This window comes from Mastomys coucha, unplaced genomic scaffold (genome assembly GCF_008632895.1).
Source record: "Mastomys coucha isolate ucsf_1 unplaced genomic scaffold, UCSF_Mcou_1 pScaffold1, whole genome shotgun sequence".
NCBI lineage: Eukaryota > Metazoa > Chordata > Mammalia > Rodentia > Muridae > Mastomys > Mastomys coucha.
In genome coordinates, this window is record NW_022196891.1 from 34,695,184 (window position 1) to 34,714,204 (window position 19,021).

Genomic DNA, 19,021 nt, shown 5'->3' on the forward strand with positions numbered 1-19,021 from the left:
GCCAGTGCTCTTAACCTCCAAGCCATCTCTTAAGTATGGGCATACTTAAGATCACAAACATGTTTAGAGAATTAAAGCATTTCTCTACTTCAGCACACTTAAGGATCTGTTACCCAAAGAACTAGTTACCCATCCACACAGAAGGCCAGTCGTCATTGTCACCAGGACCAGAAGGCCAGTCATTGTCACCAGGACCATTTTCCATCTAACTGCTATTGAATTCCCTGGAGTAGAAATGCTGCTTGTGCTTGCACATACAGAGCCAAATCCAGACTTGGCTCCTTCCCCATTGGATTAACCCAGTTCCATGTCAAAGAACTGGACTATCATTTTTCACCCACAAATGCAAATGAACAGGCACAATGGTAATAAACTTTATTTCTTTATATGACTGAGAAAGTCCCAACCTTAGTCATTCCATCAATGTATCTTTCCCTGTAATAGCCTTCTACACAGAAGAGAGGACAGGCAATGAAGGTATTAAATAATTTAATTAATTAATAACAAATAATTTATGTGATGCATAATGCATAATATATTTATGAAGTACATCTTAAAAAATCTTCTAGACCACTACCTTCCAAGAGACTTGTAAAGGAAATAGATACTACAGCCACTTCACTCTTTAGTACACGCCCTTTATGATAAGTGTCATTGTCACGTGTACAACCACAGGGCTCCACCCAGAGACCTTCACATGGGAATCTTAGGCTCTGATCAACATTTTCTGAAACTCCTACAGTCTCTGTTGAAGCAGGAGTCTTAGGTCAGCTTTGATCTTCTTCAATTAGTGTTAATTCCTCCAAACTTTAATTAATTAGCACAAGAGAATATCATGCTAATTACTAAAGGAAGACTAAAATGTACAACAATTATGATAATGATAATAACCCAATGATAAAATAATAGAAAAGTTGTTTTATTTATTTAAAAAATGGTAATAATGCCAAAATAGTACAGACACAGTAGTTCTGATATAATTATTAAACATACAAATATTCTGAAATATTAATACAGCAAATTTCATTTCCTTTCTTAAAATTTTTTATTAGATATTTTCTTTATTTACATTTCAAATATTATTCCTTTCCCTCATTTCCCCTCTGAAAACCCCCCTATTCCATTCCCTCTCCCCATGCTCACCAACCCACCCACTCCTGCTTCCCTGTCCTGGCATTCCCCTACACTGGGGTATTGAGCCTTCATAGGACCAAGGGCCTCTCTTCTCATTGATGTCCCACAAGGCCATCTTCTGGTACATATGCATCTGGAGCCGTGAGTCCTTCCATGTGTTCTCTTTGGTTTGTGGTTTAGTCCCTGGGAGCTCTGGGGGTACTGGTTGGTTCATATTGTTGTTCCTCCTATGGGGCTGCAAACCCTTCAGTTCCTTCAGTCCTTTCTTAACTACTTCATTGGACATCCTGTGTTCAGTCCAATGGATAGCTCTGAGCATCTACTTCTGTATTTGTCAAGCACTGATAGAGCCTCTCAGGAGACAGCTATATTAGGCTCCTGTCAGAAAGCACTTGCTGGCATCTATAGTGTCTGGGTTTGCTAACTGTATATGGGATGGATCACCAGGTGGGACAGTCACCGGATGGCGTTTCCTTCAGTTCTGCTCCACACTTTGTCTCTGTATCTCCTCCCATGGGTATTTTGATCCCCCTTCTAAGAAGGACCGAAGTATCCATACTTCTTGAGCTTCATATGGTCTGTGAATTGTATTTTGGGTATTCCGAACTTCTGGGCTAATATCCACTTATCAGTGAGTGTATACAATGCTTGTTCTTTTGTGATTGGGTTACCTCACTCAAGTTGATATTTTCCTTCAACAGAGGAATGGATACAGAAAATGTGGTACATTTACACAATGGAGTACAACTCAGCTATTAAAAACAATGAATTCATGAAATTCTTAGGCAAATGGATGGAACTAGCAAATCTCATTTCCAAAGAAGGTTAGCTGTTTGGTCTGATTATTTTCTCTTTTAAATAAAAAAAAAAGGTTATCTAATAAGGGTCAAGTCATTTCATGGTGGCTTTCTCAGTTTGCTTATTTCTTTTTCCAGAGCAAGTAGTTTCTCAGACATTAACTTGAGAAAGTCAGCCACTGCCCAGTTATTTGATCCTTCATTTGAGTGAAAATACTCCTCTAAATTCCACTTGCTTTAAAGACTTTGAAGCATATGTCTCTTTTATATATTAATGTTTCTTTTTACTTTAAAATTTTTGCTTTATAAAAACACAACTCAAGACCAAAGTAAATTTTTAATTAAAAAAAATTGAAGTTACTTCAGATATGCATTCAAAAAATTATGAGGTAGTTGCATAAAGTGGAACTTTAAAGGGAGTGCATGCAGTTGACTTAAAGAGAGAAAGAGGAGAACAGGAAGAGATAATGGGGATTCCGTATCTGCCATCTTTCATGAGCTGTAAGGATTTGAGGAGCAGGAAAGCCAAGCATGTAATTGACATGCCAATTCATTCCTAGGGAACTCATTACTTAAGGCATAAAAATAGTGCTAAGCATGTACATATATGTCACTATAAAATAGATTTTGTCCTATATTTACATATGTAATTTTGTGATTTCTTTGTTTTTTTTTTATAAATAACCACTATAATATACAATTAATTTGAGAATTTATTGCATTTGCAGCATAGCTATGTCTAGCCTTTGTCCCTGTAGTGGTAACATAGTTTGCATTGGACATTTTTCTGGAATGTTGGAGGACAGAGTATGTCACAGAGATCGCCCTCAAAGTTAAGATCATCTTGCCTGAGCTTCACCCTCGCAGTACTGTTGTTTCAGTTATGTATTAGCATGTTTGGATTTGCTGGATTGATTTATATACATTTATAGATTACTAATTTGATTGATTTAGTATGAATTACTATAAAGGTTAAATTTGGAAGTAGCCAAAACTTTATAGATGGTCAAAATACAGAAGTCTAAGGACATTTAGGTACTCCGGAATAAGAGCAAAGGCAAAACTAAACAACAACAACAACAGAAAAACACACAAATAAAAACACTCATGTTCAGAAGCATACCTCAGGGAAAATTTTAAGGCGCTTTCCAGGTGGTTAACGGAAACTATACTGTTTGTAATGAAGAGTTCTCTCATAAATATGTTAGCATGGTACTGGTCATGTAAATTGTATAGAACAACTGCCCTCCATGCAAAGTGAAGGTCATGCATGGGTCACCCCAAAGGAGAGTCAACAAAGAGTGCCACGCTGTCCAATGACCATCGGAGATGCACTCTAAAGGAAGCTTTGTGCGATTTCCACACAGATGGCTGCTGCAGAGTATAAATAAGAATGAGCAGAAGGAGGAGGAGAGAGCAGAGAGAGCTCTCTCTGGGGGAAGAGCAAGTTCATATCCATTCAGAGGAAGCTCTCATCAGTCTCATCTCTATCATTCTTTAATGTCTAGACCATGGAAAAGGTGAACTAGAGGAACCTTCGGTTCTCATCTGTAACTGATGAAATCACACACTACACTTTTCTAAAAATCTAACCAACCCTTTAGCTTTCCCATTGCCTTTGCTGTCCTGTCATTTTGACAGTAAGTTGCAGTGTTTATCTAGCTTTCTAAGATGAGCTACATGAGGGACAAGCTACAGTGTTTCAGTAGAGCGCAGGAAGTAAAGGGGAGGCAGGAAAGTTTTCCAACCTGCCCTTACATCTTTGAAATTTACTCTAGTAACTTTTCACAGTTGTATTGGCTCCTTGTCCACCTTGCCTTGCAAAAATTCCTGTCAAAGAAAGAATTATAGAATGAGAAACTGATTAATTCCTGCCACAAACTGTCATGTAGCTTTAGAAAACTATGCTTGGCTCAGGTGACTGTAGAAGCTGTCTCTATATTCTGTTGCCCCTTGAGTAGGGCTCAAACTCTCTTCCTAGGTATCAAAGCCTTTCGTACATATTTTAAGTCCAGGCTTAGCAGCTTCAGTCACCCTCCTGCATCTCTTCTCTTTGTGCCCAGACATATGGATCTCAGGCAGGGATATGTGCTGTTTCCCTAATAAGATATGGAACCCCCCTGCTTCTCTCAAGAGCTCGCTCTCCCTGGATTGCTTATATTCTTCATTGTAGATGATTTCTATTCATCTCTTTAGTGAATCAAAGTTGCTTAAATTGCTCAAAATTAAAAACCAACCATTGAGAACTTTTTCTTCAAGAAGTCGGCATTTACAGAAATACCTATGGCAGCAAACTTTATAATAATTAGAAAAAATTAGGGAAAATTTAGAGTTCCTAGTCAGATATTTCCATATTACAGCTAAGGAAACTGAGTTATGGAGAAAAAGATGTTATCCAAAGCTATATAGTTCTAAATTAAAGGAATAGGGTGTATTTCTTTTTTATGTGAGTCTCCGCAGTGGTGATTAGAGCAGCCTTTGATTCAGAGAGTTCTCAACCTGACCTTGAGAAACCTGTTACCTTCTCTGCAATTCTATTTAAAACTGAGGATAAAAATACATGATCCAGAGAAGTCTCCATCTCCTGGTAAGTCTGTATACCATGCATCCTTGCTTGCGGAGAGACCTGGAGCTACTAGTAGAGCAGATAGCCATGGGTCAACATGGGCAGCAGATGTAGACTTATTGAGTGCTTCTATTTAAGTGTGCTGTCAGGGCCTGGTTATTTGGAGCTAGTTAATCAACTGATGTGTGTTTACTTTCCCACTGATAAATTAAAATGATTAGCTTGTTTAAAGCACTTTACTGTGTTTGAATAGAAATTTCTTTCGCAGACTTTAAATACAACAATGAAGCACAAAGTAAAACTGCCACTATGATAGAAGCTCCCTTCTCACAGGACACACAGCCAGTCAACAGACAGACTCATGGCCCCAATGACACCCAAGTCTTAGTGTTTACCCTATCTTCTTAAATGTTCTTCCCATAAATGTGTCAGGGTGAGTTCCTTCTGTGTGCCAAGTTCATACTGAAAACTTGTGTATTTTGTACTAAGTCTACTATCATTTCATTTCATACTCTCTTCTCCACACTGTTATTTGAAATCTTTAGTCCTTGTGGCTTGACAGACTATGTGTATTACTCCTTTCTTACTGGCTTGTGGTTGGTGTGTACCAAAATTTTAGGGGGGAAAGCTTGACATATCTCTGCACATATCTGTGCATAGCTCATCTTATATATACATATATTATATATATTTTATATGATATATTGTATATAAGATTGCATAATTTATGGACAATGACTCTATTAATAATTATAACTAATAATCAAAATATCTAATATAATGGCCTGTGGTAATGTATGGTCTTGAGCACAGTAGAATAGAGTCAATTTATTGTTAGAAGGGTAGGACTGCTATTTCTTTTGAAACAGTGGGCCAAGCCACCAAGGGTCATGCAGGATCAGAGGCATGAAGGAAGGAAGAAAAGCCGGTCCAGGATTCTAAACCAAAGATGGCATGTGCCAAGGGACTAAGGGTGCTCTCTGCCTGGCATGCTCTGCTAATGGCAAGGACATCTTGCAAACAAAGCAGAGAAGACAGAGGCAAGAGGGAAAAAATCAACAATAACTAACAAATATAGAGAGTTCATGTCATCCATGGACTTTGATTTGAGAAGATAGCCTACCAAACAGAGGGGTAGGAGCTACTGAGAGGTTGTCCAGGGATTCAGTGCAAGAGATTTATCACAATACTATCACAGTGAAGGTATATGTGATGGTGACAGAGAGAGAAAAGAGCTTGCCACTGTCTTCCTATCTGTGTGATTAATAACCACCACAGCAAACACAAAGACTTCCACACAGGATTCAGTATAAAAAAGGAGCTGTGCAAAGTTCTACTTAGAGAGTACACACAGATGAATAATGAGACAGTTTATAGTCTCATTGTATAAAATGTCAACTGCATAAGGTAGCATCCACACATAATCTGAAAGATCATTCCATTACCACAGGTTGAAAATTTTTACTCAATTAGAATTATTTTAAATGCTGATTCATTGAAATAACAATGATTTCCCACCATGGATACTATATTATGACCTGTTTGAGCAGTGTGATCATACCCTACCTCTTCAAAAGGAACTGCCTGGGAGCAAATGTCTTGCAGAGCTGGACCACCTAGATCTCTTGGGTATATTTTCATACATACCCTAAGCAAGAAGACAAGAGATGAATATAAAATTTATGCTCTAGTGTATATATTTATTAAGATTATTTCTTATTAATTTCTACATTCACCACATTTTCTGTTTTCAATAAAGAATAACGACACCTAAAAAGAGAAACATCTCAACTCACTTAGCATCCCCCTGCGAGGTGACCAGACTTTCTATATTACCACAAGGCTTCCAAAAGAGGAAACTACTGCCCTGGAAGTTTTTAGATCAGAGGCCATGCCTGCACATCATTCAATTCTTGTGTAATAGTGAGCATAATACACCTAGAAGATTTCATGAAAGAAGAAAACATATACTGCATTTAGGTTCGATAAGTGTTACAGAAAGATGGAAAAGAAATCTGCATGGAGTTAGCCTATATAGGCTTTTAATTATGATCCTAGGCCAGAACGATTGGGCAGACTGCCTGCTATACATTATAAATTAATTCCATTCATTATTTCCCTACTTCAAGTTTTGGCTGGCCTAATTAATGGCTGTTATATAATTCAGGCTTTGACCACCTCCCTGCAAGGCCCCTAATCACCTGGCACAGAGGCCCAGTGCAGGCAATTGCCTAGGCCTCCCATAGTCTGACTTAGACAGACTTAGGCCTCTGATTTATGGGCTAGCCCTCCTGAAGAAGAATGCATAGCCAAGACAAAGTTCAGCCTCAGGCAGATTGTGTGCCTGGGTCCTCCTGTGTTGCCTGAAAGCTGTCACCAGAGATCTGAGTCTCTGGGGTGACCCTAAGTCAGCATACCCAGCCTTCCTCAGCTTCTGGGGTTCCACTTACCCTGTGCTCTAGGCTCTGCCCTGAGTGTAAGGTGGTAGTTGCTACCCCAGCTAGGTCCTCGGCTGATCAATAAGCAAGACAGGCAGCTTGAGTCCCTCTTGCTATCAGGAAACTGCTCCGCTTCGTGGGGAATGGAAAGTAATTAACTTGGACTAGTACTCATTTCAAATGAAAAAGTTACACATTCTATCTGACTCCTTCATTTTAGTTCATGTAGTAATGTGTAGAAACTATTTGCAAAGAATTAGATGTTAAAAAACTAATAATGCCCTTCCTGACTTTAAGGCAAATTTACTTATGGCCTAGAAATTAATTTGTCATCTTATCAGAACGTCAGACATAAAAATGCAGCCCTCTATGTTCACTGATCCTGCTGGAAATGCATCCTCCGGCTGCAGGAGGCACACGGGGTATCCATGGCTGATGAGACAGACACAGACTGAGCAATTCAGACTCTAGAATGAGCTTTGGGCCTGGCCAGATGGAGCCACTGAAAATTTGCTTTACACGTGCTTCATACTTCTCATTCCTATTGTTCTGTTTACAGCCTTGCAGAGGGTTTTGTGTTTTGATAATCCACTGATGTGAATGTTGCTGGGTTAAAGGCTTGGGCATGAACCCAGTCACAAAATAAAATTTAATCCAGTAAAGCAGTCAATATAATACCTAAGTCTAAGTTGATATTAGAAACATGTCTTATGGACCACTACATGGTCCTGTAGAAGTGGAATATTTTCCCATTAGTTCAGGGCATCAATTGAATAATGAAAGATATACTTTAGAAAGCATTTTAAGGTTCAATGTGTATTTCTGCAAGTAAAATTTACTTCTCTATTCAACTCTTGATTTAACCTTTTGCCTTATAGATATAAAAAAAATGAAATGGTTTCAATTAAAGAATAGGAAGAGGAGGAGGAAGTGGGAAGGAGAAAAGTATATTCAGGGGTTTAAGAACCAGAAAACACTTTTATTTTTAAGTATGAACACATAATTCTCTGTCCTAGAAATAATCCATTAAACAAACCTGCTCTTCAGAATAAAAGACACAAAGTAGACATTGATATTTTGTGACAGTTTGAGATCAAATGCATTTGCCTATGGCTCTCTGGGCGAAGCAAGGGAGACTGGGGCTAGAGATGCTAGCATTCCATGGGGCAATGCTGGGATGACATTGATCTAAAGCAACTCTGAAGTTTCAGATTTTTAAGTGCATTTGTGAAGCAAAAGAGAAATGCCATTAGAGGTGAGGAAGAAATACATTCTGTCACAAGAAACACAAAACTCTACCTGTTACCTCTGAGCTGAACTAACAGAAATAAACATGTAAGAAGACTGAATGTGCAATGGAACTGGTAAAACACCAACCAGCCTAACTAGGTGAATTTCACCAAGACCATCAATTCAATGAGTCTTGATTATGCAGTCATCTCTCACTCCTGCTCCATTCTTGTGGAATTTTATGCAAGTTACTTGCCTTGTCTACATCTGGATTTCTTCTTTCATGAAGCAAACAAACAAAAACAGAATTAAACTAGACTTGATGCTAAGACTGAAAATCTAAGTACTCATTTATTTTGATGGTAAATGCAAACTCAACTAGAGCTCCCTTCACTAAACTTCCACATTTTGTCACTAGCTTATAATTATTCATTTGGAGCTACTCAAGATTTCCTGATTGAATGTATATGTTTCTATTCTTAACAAATGGTAAATAATCAAAATTTCTACCCATATTTAGCTGAAAGTCTACATTGAATAAGGTGCCTATCAATCTAACCTAAAAAGGTTTTGTTAAGTATCTACCCCTCATGTGTTTAGATTCTCAAATTAAATCAAACCCTTGTATAACTTTGAGTCTTACAGAGGAAAATAATACTCAATGTTGTTTTGGTTTCCTGTAATCTTACAATAGAGCTGCTATTGAAATATACATGCATATATATTCAACTATATCTATATTTGTATATATGTATATATATTCAACTATATTTATATTTATGCCTATATCTATAGATCTATTACTCCAGTCAACTCTATGACTGCCAACACAGGAAAAATGCAAGCTCAGCTTAGTTAGGCATCAACTCTCTGTAGCAGAAAAAAAAGGACCATTCCTTAGCACAAGCAGATCTTAATGCATCAGAACTGGCATCCTCTCTACTGAGCTGGAGCTCTAAGTTCCAGGAAGGAGCCATGTTCAACTTGGCTCTTTATTCAACGCGTCTGTGCCCTGATGCTTTGCTTCTTTTCAATCTGGGGGCAATCATGAGACAGATTCTTACTGCATAGCCCAGGTAAGCCTTCAGTCCAATACCAGATCCTTCATTCCTTGCCTCCCTAAGGCTAGGGTTACAGGCAAACCCACTGAGTCTGGTTCCTTTTGAGGCCCTGAGTTTTTCCAGGTCCAGAGGAACTATCTCATCTGTTGCCAACACCTTGCTAGTGTCTGGCACCTTGTCAGGTTTGAAAGCTTCTATTTAATTTCTCCCTCTCTTTTTCTTTTCTTCTTTCCTTCCAATGTCTTCCCTCCCCCCGGCACTCCTTTCTGTCTTTCCACTAAGAAACATTTAGGTAAAGAAAACTTCCTATTGAAGAAAGGCAGCAAATGCTTCATCTATGGACTTGGCCTGCTGATTAAATTAGTAATAGGAGGTTTCATGCTTACTTCTGTATATAAGTAGAGTGTGTTCCTGTCTTGATCTCCCTGTTCCTGAAGCTTTCCTGTGTCCTTTTAAGGTTTGGTGGCAATTCTCTCTGTTCATGATATGTGGGGCATCCCAAAGCAAATTGCAAAGCCAGAACGTAACCCCACTACCTCCTCCAACTTTATCTTTACTCCTGCCGAACATCTCTTCCAGAACAGTGGTTTTTATATAGCTCTCTGCAGCATCCTTAAAACTATAAAAATGAAAGACTGAGGTCTGAGGACATATACTGTATCCCATGTACAAAAGCATGAAAATAAGTTCTGGGAACATCATTGCGCTGAACTCAGTCATAGTTTACTTCAAATAGAAGCATTCTGTCACACTTGGACTAACAGTAAAGGCTCCTGCTTTTGCAGCTTCAACCACTAAGAGACTTCGAATACATGTGTTTTTTCTCTCAGGCCCCCACCATGCAGTAGACACATGCATCTGTACTAAAGAAGAAAGTCATGTTTGAAAACATATGCTGTTTACAAGAGTGTGAATGTACTGAATTTTAGGGGACAGATGTTTTTAATTTCCAGTATGTTGCATGTATCTTAATTCCATTATTTCTCCTAAAGTATTCCAAATTTATAATAATTAATATACCTCTAATTTTAAAATTTTACTGTCCATTTCAATAGCATATCTTTAGTAACTATAAAGGCTTAGAAAATATGTGCTTTCAAAATAATGCTGTGTGCACTAAAGTAAAAATTATGTCTAAGGGCTGAGGAAAATTGAGATCCTTGTCATTCTTTTTTCCATATGCCTCTGGTTATTTCCCATAACTGGAATGCGAGCTTATAGTTGATACCCCTGCCTCTACAAGGGACACTTTTAGCTCTCTGATATAAAGTATCTAACATCAGAGTAAAGATAATGGAATGCCACCAAATGTTTCCATCATAACATGGGATAATTAGGATAATGTAAAAGATGCCTCATAGTTTTGTTCATTTGGAATGCTGCAGAATAAAGTGTGCTTTTCATGGATACCAAAATCTGGATTATTTTCTAAAGTTTAATAATTCATCTTGAAGTGCCTTTTGTCATAATTTCTACAATGCCACACAGAGTTAATAACATAAAATTATTAACAAATGAGATTTCAGCTTAATAAACTTCCATTTAGTAAACATTTTCTTACTTCACAAAATAAAACAGAAACATTTTTAAATTTTTATTGCTGGGATGGTGGGGTTTTTTTTTGTTTTGTTTCATTTTTAACCAGAAAATAAAGGGTAAGAGTAGACTGGCACATAGTATATTTTCAAAACTCTTTCTCCAGAGTGACAATGCCTCTGAATTTCATCATGATTTCTCTTAGTTAAATATAAGGTGTAGGGAGAAATGAATTGGATTGAACAGGTCAGTCAATGAGTTTGAAGCAATGTTGGAGAATCCTCATTTTTTCAGGTGACTAATTTGGTTTGTTGTTCTAAATTTCTTCCTTTGACAAAAAAGCAGAAATGCAATGTAGCATTAACAAGTGTAATTTTAAGAAGATATGAGGAGCACAAGTTCCAGTGTAAATTGGTGCCTCAGAAAAAGATGCTTGTGGAAAGACGAAAGAGGAGACAGAGTGACAGAAATACTTATGTCGTGTTGGTAGCGGGAGGGGTCATCTGCAAATGCATATGAAGAGGCCAGAAGAAGATAGTAAGTGTCATCTTTCATGAATTTTTTACTTATTTTTTTGAAACAGGGTGTCTCATCAAACCTGAAATATACCGTTTTGTGGAGGTTGGTTGGCCATATACTCCTGGAACTTACCTGTCTTTGCCCCAACTCAGGGTTACAGGCATACATGATCATGCTCAACATTGACGAGAGTGCTGGGAATTCAGTTCACGTCTCCTTGATTTCAGCAAACATACTTACCTCCTGAGCCATCTCCCTAGACCTGCTCATTAATTTTTAGACATTGGTAGGAACTGAATTTAGTACAAGTAAAAGAATGGAAATATAGATTCTAGGATAAAATAGTCTATTTTATTTTACTTTATTTTGTTTTTATTTCCAATGCCCTTTCTATTGGTATCTTTTGGGGAAAATATCAAGTGAAATACTTTTTAAAAAATTGAGATTGTATGAACATTTTTGGAGAATGCTGGAATCCACAGTATTTTAACTTTTGGTAAGGAGGCATTTGGGTTGCTTTAATTTGCCTGTGGAATAAAATTTTCACTTTAAATTAATATCAATGTTTATGTTAATGTGACTGTCTTTTGGATAAACTGGTACTATGCATACATGTGTTGGGAATGGCCATAAAGAGAAGGATCTACAATTAGTCAATGATGCAATTTGTTAAATAAAGCAGGTAATCAGCTTGGTTTACATGGATTTTTACCTGTGTAATAGGAAATATTGTTGAAAGCCATTAATGTGAACAGAGCAGGAATAGCTAAAGGCTTGCCCCAGGCACTAGCCTACAAGAAATTCTGAAGAGTTGGAGACAAGAAAGGATAATTATCAGTCTTCACTCAATGAGACAGTAACATATTGCCAAAGAACAGGACAGGGTAAGGTGATACTCACTACAAGGATACATTTTAAGAAGTAATGAAGTTTGTTTGCTTCCAATATAGGGCAGAGAGCAGAGGTAGAAGGCAGAAACATCATCTATTCCAGGCCAGAAGGGTGATATATGAAATCCAACTCAGCCTGCAGTAGGCTGTATGAGGATATATAAGAAGCAAACAGCCAACATCAAACAGAACTAGAGGACGCACATGTGGCTTATTTGGAAAGGAATTCAGGATTCTCTTCAGCTGGTCACTTTAGAATTTTCTTATTGGATATCACTTTACCTTTAAGTAAATAAAAATTGCAACAATCCTTGGATACATTTTTCTTGGGCAACAAATTATAATACCTTTATCCATACCTTCATCTTGCTCAACAAAAATACTAAGAAATATTTCAGAAATGAAAGTATCATTTTTTAAAAAAAAGTATACATTTTGTCAAAAATTACTGTAAGAGCAAATAAAATCATACATAAAAATGTATGAAGTTTTTTTAACGATACTTGGCTCATATTGTTTGATGAAAATGTATGGTCCATTCACACAGGAGAGTAAAATGCTTATTTTAATGGAACACTGTGTCTCAAGTGCTTTGACTCTTTGGTTCAACTTCTCCATGCCTAAACTTCTGAGAATGACTAACAAGACGTGGACCTCAGTGCAATCCAGGCACAACGCACCAGCGCAGTTCATCCAGGATAGGTGGGACCCTAACAGTGAGATTAGATATTCAACAGCCTTCATATATAGTCATGTGGTATAAAGAACAGAAACTAAAAAGACTATGTCTGGCTGAACATTCAGATGATATTGATGCATACTGGGGAATCAAGGATGGAAGCAACAATTGTATATTGAACACCCACTCTGTTCTAAAACTTATATTACATCTTAAAGCCCCCTGGGAAAAGAATAGTCTATGACCCCAAGAATTTCACAACACCATGAGAGACTCACACCAAATAAGGCCAGGCTTGGATAAGGGTCTTAAACAACCCTTTCATTTTTAGAAAAGCATTTCAGAGAGAAATATGTAACATTGAAGCTAAAGTCTGGGCCCCACCCCCACTTACTCCACTAATATATTCTTCTTTCATTTTAAATGTCACCTGGAAATATCAAAAGATTTTTAAGTCTCCAGGTGCACATATCACATGTAATTTACATAGATTTCTTGTGCAATTTTGGAAAAAATATGTTCTCTAATATGGACATATGAAATAGTGTTAGGAATGGAAGTAAATACAGTTTTAGAGGATAAAAGGGAGGATGGAGTCAACACACACTGAGCCTCAGATCTCATCACTATCTTAAGCTTGTGCCAAATTATTCAACATTCTTGATTCAATGCCAATTAAACTATAGAATAAGTGCAATTTTTAAAGGAATGTTTCTCTTTATCCTCTGGGTGATATTTGTTCTGCTTATTTGTACAGTAATAACCATTTTCTCTATAAGTACTTCACATTTGTGGATTTGTTTACAATGCACATGTTTGAATTTTATAACTAAGCTTAATTTTTTAAAAATCATTGTATGCATGGCCCCCTATTCCAGAAGAAATTTAACTTTCTCTGCAGTTGTGTGCTTCACTCGCATGGTTGGAATGTTGCAGCTGCTTAGCAGCCTCCAGGCAGTGGTAAAGTTGAGGGTTTGTTTAATTAGATATTTTCTTTATTTATATTTCAAATGATATCTCCTCTTCTGGTTACCCCTATGAAAAAATATCAAAAATAAAAATAAAAAACAAAACCTGTTCCCTCCCCGCTCCCCCTGCTCACCAACCTACCCTCTCCCACTTCCTGGCCCTGGCATTCCCCTACACTGGGGCATAGAACCTTCACAGGACCAAAGGCCTCTCCTCCCATTGATGACCGACTAGGCCGTCCTCTGCTACATATACCGCTGGAACCCTGAGTCCCACCATGTATGCTCTTTGGTGAGTTTTTAAGACAAGAAAGTAGGAAGAGTAGCGTGTTTGCTTGCATTTGTAGAGGGAATTTCTTTTTAGTGCCTAACCTGATTTGAACAAAAATTATTGAATTGATATAGCTTTTGTTCTTTAAAAAGTGAAGCAAAAAGCTTTTATATTATTAATTGTCAATGAATTGTTGAAAGCAGTTATATAAACAAGTTTGGGTCAGTTTTTCTCTGCATTGATCTCTGGTAATCATTTATGAGTGATACAGGATATAGATTTCTTACAAATTTAATTCAGAATTCCTTTGAAAAGTAGTATACAGTGACATCTTGTTTTGTCTTAAAGTATTCCCTATCAGGACTAACTATGGTTACAGGATATTATATTAGAATTAGACACAGCATAATGTCAACCATAACTTTCTGCTCTATGCTAGAAATAGAAAAAGTTGTTCACTCCTGTCCTTGATAAGTTCTCATTTATGGCAAATAGCTTTTGAAAACTTAAGCTCATTGATTTTCTGAAAATATGTAAATTAAGAGGAAAGCACCAACAGAGAAGATGTGGACAGCTCTTATTGTGGAGAAACAGTCTCATTTCTCTTCTTCTATGGAGACACATTCGAGTATAATTTTTAAGTAGTTTTTGAAAGATACAAAGTCACAAAATATAAGGGCATTGCTCAATGGTCAAGACTATAGCAGATTTTTTTTGTTTTTGTTTTTGTTTTTGTTTTTGTTTTTGTTTTGTGACAGGGTTTCTCTGTGTAGCCCTGGCTGTCCTGGAGCTCACTCTGTAGACCAGGCTGGCCTCGAACTCAGAAATTCACCTGCCTCTGCCTCCCAAGTGCTGGGATTAAATATGTGCGCCAACACTGCCCGGCAGCAGATCTTTTAAAAAGAGTGTTTTCACCTTGATAGAAACAGAATAACATCTAGATGAAGTGTTTTTCTTTCTCCAATTTATTACTCCAGTCATTCCAGCACTCACAAGATCCCATTGTTTAAGGACTTTGATGACCTGTTGATAGATTTAGGAGCAGAAAGTACTGTAAGTTATTTATTAAATAACTTTGTTACGGCGTACTATTTTAAAGTGTATAATAGTGGAGCCCTCTAGAAGTATCCTTTATTTAAGAAACTAAGAAATAGGAGCTATCAAAATATAGAATCATTAGACAAGAGACCCGTTATCAGAGTCAACGATCAATGCCTCCATACTTGGAGTAATACATACAGTGGTGATATATTTGGTATACAACTTGAACCAACATATTTAATGTCATGGGTCTTTCAGAGGAACATGATATTGATGACACTGAGTTTTAATGTTTGCTGAAAATTCTTTCTTGACCTCATTGATGTATGAAGATAAAGACAACTGTCCTGCTGGCTCCATGATTGAAGGTCAGTGCACACCATTGTCTGCTTAAATTATTCATTCTTAACATAGCAATTTTTATCAAGGCAGTGAAACAACTTCCAACTTGTGTAATATATACCAAAACTCAAAGAAAAAGATTCACAAATTTTCACATTGATCATTTAATGTGTTCCATGCCACATCAAAATTTTATAGAGAGGTGGGTTGTACTTCAAGTGTTTCAAGTTCTTCTATACCATGCAGAATAGTTACCTGGAAAGATAACATGGCTTCTAATTTAAGTACCATAATTTTTTAAATTCCCACAGATTTTACTTTGAAATGTATTTTTTGTTGCTGCTAAACTCTCTTCCACAATCTTAGTCATTCAAACTTTGGTTTTTTTTTTTGTTTGTTTTTTTGTTTTTTTTTTTTTTTTTTTTTTTTTTTTTTTTTTTTTTACAAAAAAACTTAAGGCTCACTTAAATCCCACAGAAGATAAATTATGTTATATGCATTGTTCACACAGAGTAATGTATAAAACATTTGGTTCCCTGTTGGTTGAGAGAACAGATGCCTGGACAATTTATGAAGCCAGAAATACATCTACACTATCTTATAAAAACATGAAAACAGTAGAGTATTTGAATGACATAATAAGTGGGGAATGCAGTTCAAAAAATAGAGAGCTTAAGAGACTAAGTCAGAGACTAAATTTTGAATGTAAGACAGAAATTTTGAAAGATGTTTAATTGTATTCTTAAAACCTAAAAATTCAACTCATTTTATAATATAACATTCCAGACAGAAAAAATGAAATGTGTTGTTTCAAGTGAACCAAGATCTTAAGAGCCTAGAATGGCATTTTGTGTTCAGCCTTTTGTGACTGTGTATTACTAGATCTCTTTCACTGGAAAAAAACTGACAATTTGCATAGATAAAAGGTTTGCTTCTTTTCAAAGATTCTGATTTTTTTTCCAGAAAAGGCTGATTTATTCCAATATATGTATGGTTTTAAATTTTCAAAGATTAATTCATGTTGTTAAAATTACTTTGAATCTATGTTAACATATCTGTCCTTTCCTAGGCAAGAGATGAGTCAATTATTATTACTCAGTCAACTGTTATTACAGTCAGTCAACTGTTATTACACAGTCAACAGTTATTACACAGTCTTGGATCAAGGGAAGGACATTTATTTTATTTTGTGTTTTTCCATTTTTATTGGTTATTTTAGTTATTGACATTTCAAATGTTATCACCCTTCCCAGTTTTCCTTCCAAAACTCCTCCTATCCCCTCCCCCTCCCTGCCTCTATGAGAGTGCTCCCCTACCGGCCTACCTACTCCTGCCTCACCACCCTAGCATTCCCCTATCCTGAGTCATGGCGCCTCCATTTCAAAAAGGGGCTCCCCTCCCAGTGATGCCCAACAAGGCCATCCTCTGATACCTATGCAGCTGGAATCATGGGTTCCCCCCTGTATACTCTTTAGTTGGTGGTTTAGTTCCTGGGGGACTGAGGGACATTTCTTTTATAAAGAAATAAACACTGTCCACCATGGCAATGCCGCCATCTGGAGACATGACAGGACTCTAAGTTTTTCATGTTTTTCCTTGCTTTAATTATAGTTCAATGGTTTATTTCAGTGTTTATTCTAAGTTTCACATTATTGTGATTTATGGTGGCACATGCCTTTAATCCCAGTACTTGGGAGGCAGAGGCAGGTGGATTTCTGAGTTCGAGGCCAGCCTGGTCTACAGAGTGCGTTCCAGGACAGCCACAGAGCTACACAGAGAAACCCTGTCTCGAAATGAAAAACCAAACCAAACCAAACCAAAACAAACAAAAAACCAAAACAAACAAACAAAAAAACCTCCATAATTTAACACTATCATTAACGAGTCAAAGAAATATAATGTAAGCAACTAAGGAATTCCAAGAGTAGAAAAAACAGTTTTCCCCAGAAAAGATCACACCAATTAGTTAACAATTCTAAATGACACATGCAACCTACACGGGAGAGTTTGGAGGGAGAAAAAGAAAGAGAAGGGGAAAATTTATGTAATAATTACTTAAAAATTAAAAATACTTTGGCTATAACAGCCTGATTTATTTAAAATAGTTCTTGAGTTTGGGGAAATAAAGTAAGTTCTGCTTTTTCTTTCTATTTCCCCCTATTCTTGTCCTAGGGAGAATTATAAATTTCAGGAAATATATACAACACATACACAGCAAACTACAAAGGGAGGGAGGGCGAGGGTGGAAGAAAGATACACAGAGAGAGAACTGAGTTTTCTAGTGGATACCATTTTTTAATGGTGCCTGGATAAGTTTCTAAAGCACATTTGTGTACATCTGTGTGATATAATGATTTAAACTGGAGCCATTTAGGATGGATGCCCAAGGACAAGCAACCATTTTGACAGATGATCAGGGATCATCACCATCCTCACACTGCCTTGGTGCTGAGGGTAAAGACAGATATGTCAGATTAATCAAGGGCTCCTAACTTTAGAAGAGCTTAAGGTTAATTGTTACTTTTACATAGCCATCAATCGTCTTCAGAAGTACCTGTCTAGAAAGAACTCTTCCTGCCTGTCAGTCACCACCACCTACCAGCCAGGTAAGCACACCACTGCTACACAGTACTCTAGCTTGCTAGGGGTGCAGCAGAGCACCCTGGCTTTCTGGCATTGACAACATGCAGTCGAAAGTAAATATTTGTTGCATATACTTGTAAGAACATTGTGTATGGACGTGTGTGCGTGTATATATGAGAATTTCAATTCTGAATTTAAAAGACAGCTTTTCTTTTAATGGGAAAAGCATTAAGTACTAGGGAGACCTGGACTTAATTTGGCCTTTAAATTATTGGAAGGAATGCTATACTTTATAGAGTATCTATTACATGGAGTTTTTACAGAGACCGGGTGGTCTAAATGAGAACAGTTTTATTATGCAGATTTTATCCAGGCAGAGGTTATATAACCAAGCTGTGTGGCCAGCCTCAAGCCTTTGTCTGAGTTCTAGTACTCTTCTTGTGTTCATTTTGTCATATCGCATTGAAGGTGCTCCATTTAAAGTACTGCACAGAAAACTTCCCAAGCAGAGATGATATGTAGACTTTGACTACCGCCATGTTTACAAATGCAGCATATGATAACAAACAGTTTTTCCACAGCGAGAGATGCAAGCAAAATAATATTTGTTCGGTGTTAGAGAAAGGGATGTCCAATACTCAAACATGATGGTACACGCTTGTGATAAATAGTCCCACCATTTGAGAAGCTAAGACAAGGAGATCAAGAATTTGAGGCCAGCCTGGCTTTACATCTTAAAAGGCTAAAGAAATGTAAAAGTATAGATCTGAGATGACTGTGCCACTAACGGCTCTGGCTGCCCAGCCTATCAGTTTGAGGTAGATCACCATTGTTGCACGGTAGAAGGAGAGAACCAACTTCTGACCGTGGTATGAAAGGCCGAGCATGCCTGTGCCCTGCACCCCAAATAGATGTCATAGTAAAAATAAAAGGTCCCTTTATATTTAAAACATCTGCAAATAAAGG

The 19,021-nt window shown here is 37.2% G+C and overlaps 1 long non-coding RNA gene across 1 annotated transcript; it reads left to right on the forward strand.

The window, feature by feature from the left end:
* The first annotated feature begins 1,838 nt into the window (after positions 1-1,838).
* On the forward strand, positions 1,839-13,882 carry LOC116100032. Its single transcript, XR_004122413.1, has 2 exons — positions 1,839-11,299; positions 12,232-13,882. It is a non-coding gene; the product is annotated as an uncharacterized LOC116100032 (long non-coding RNA).
* The last annotated feature ends 5,139 nt before the right edge of the window (positions 13,883-19,021 follow it).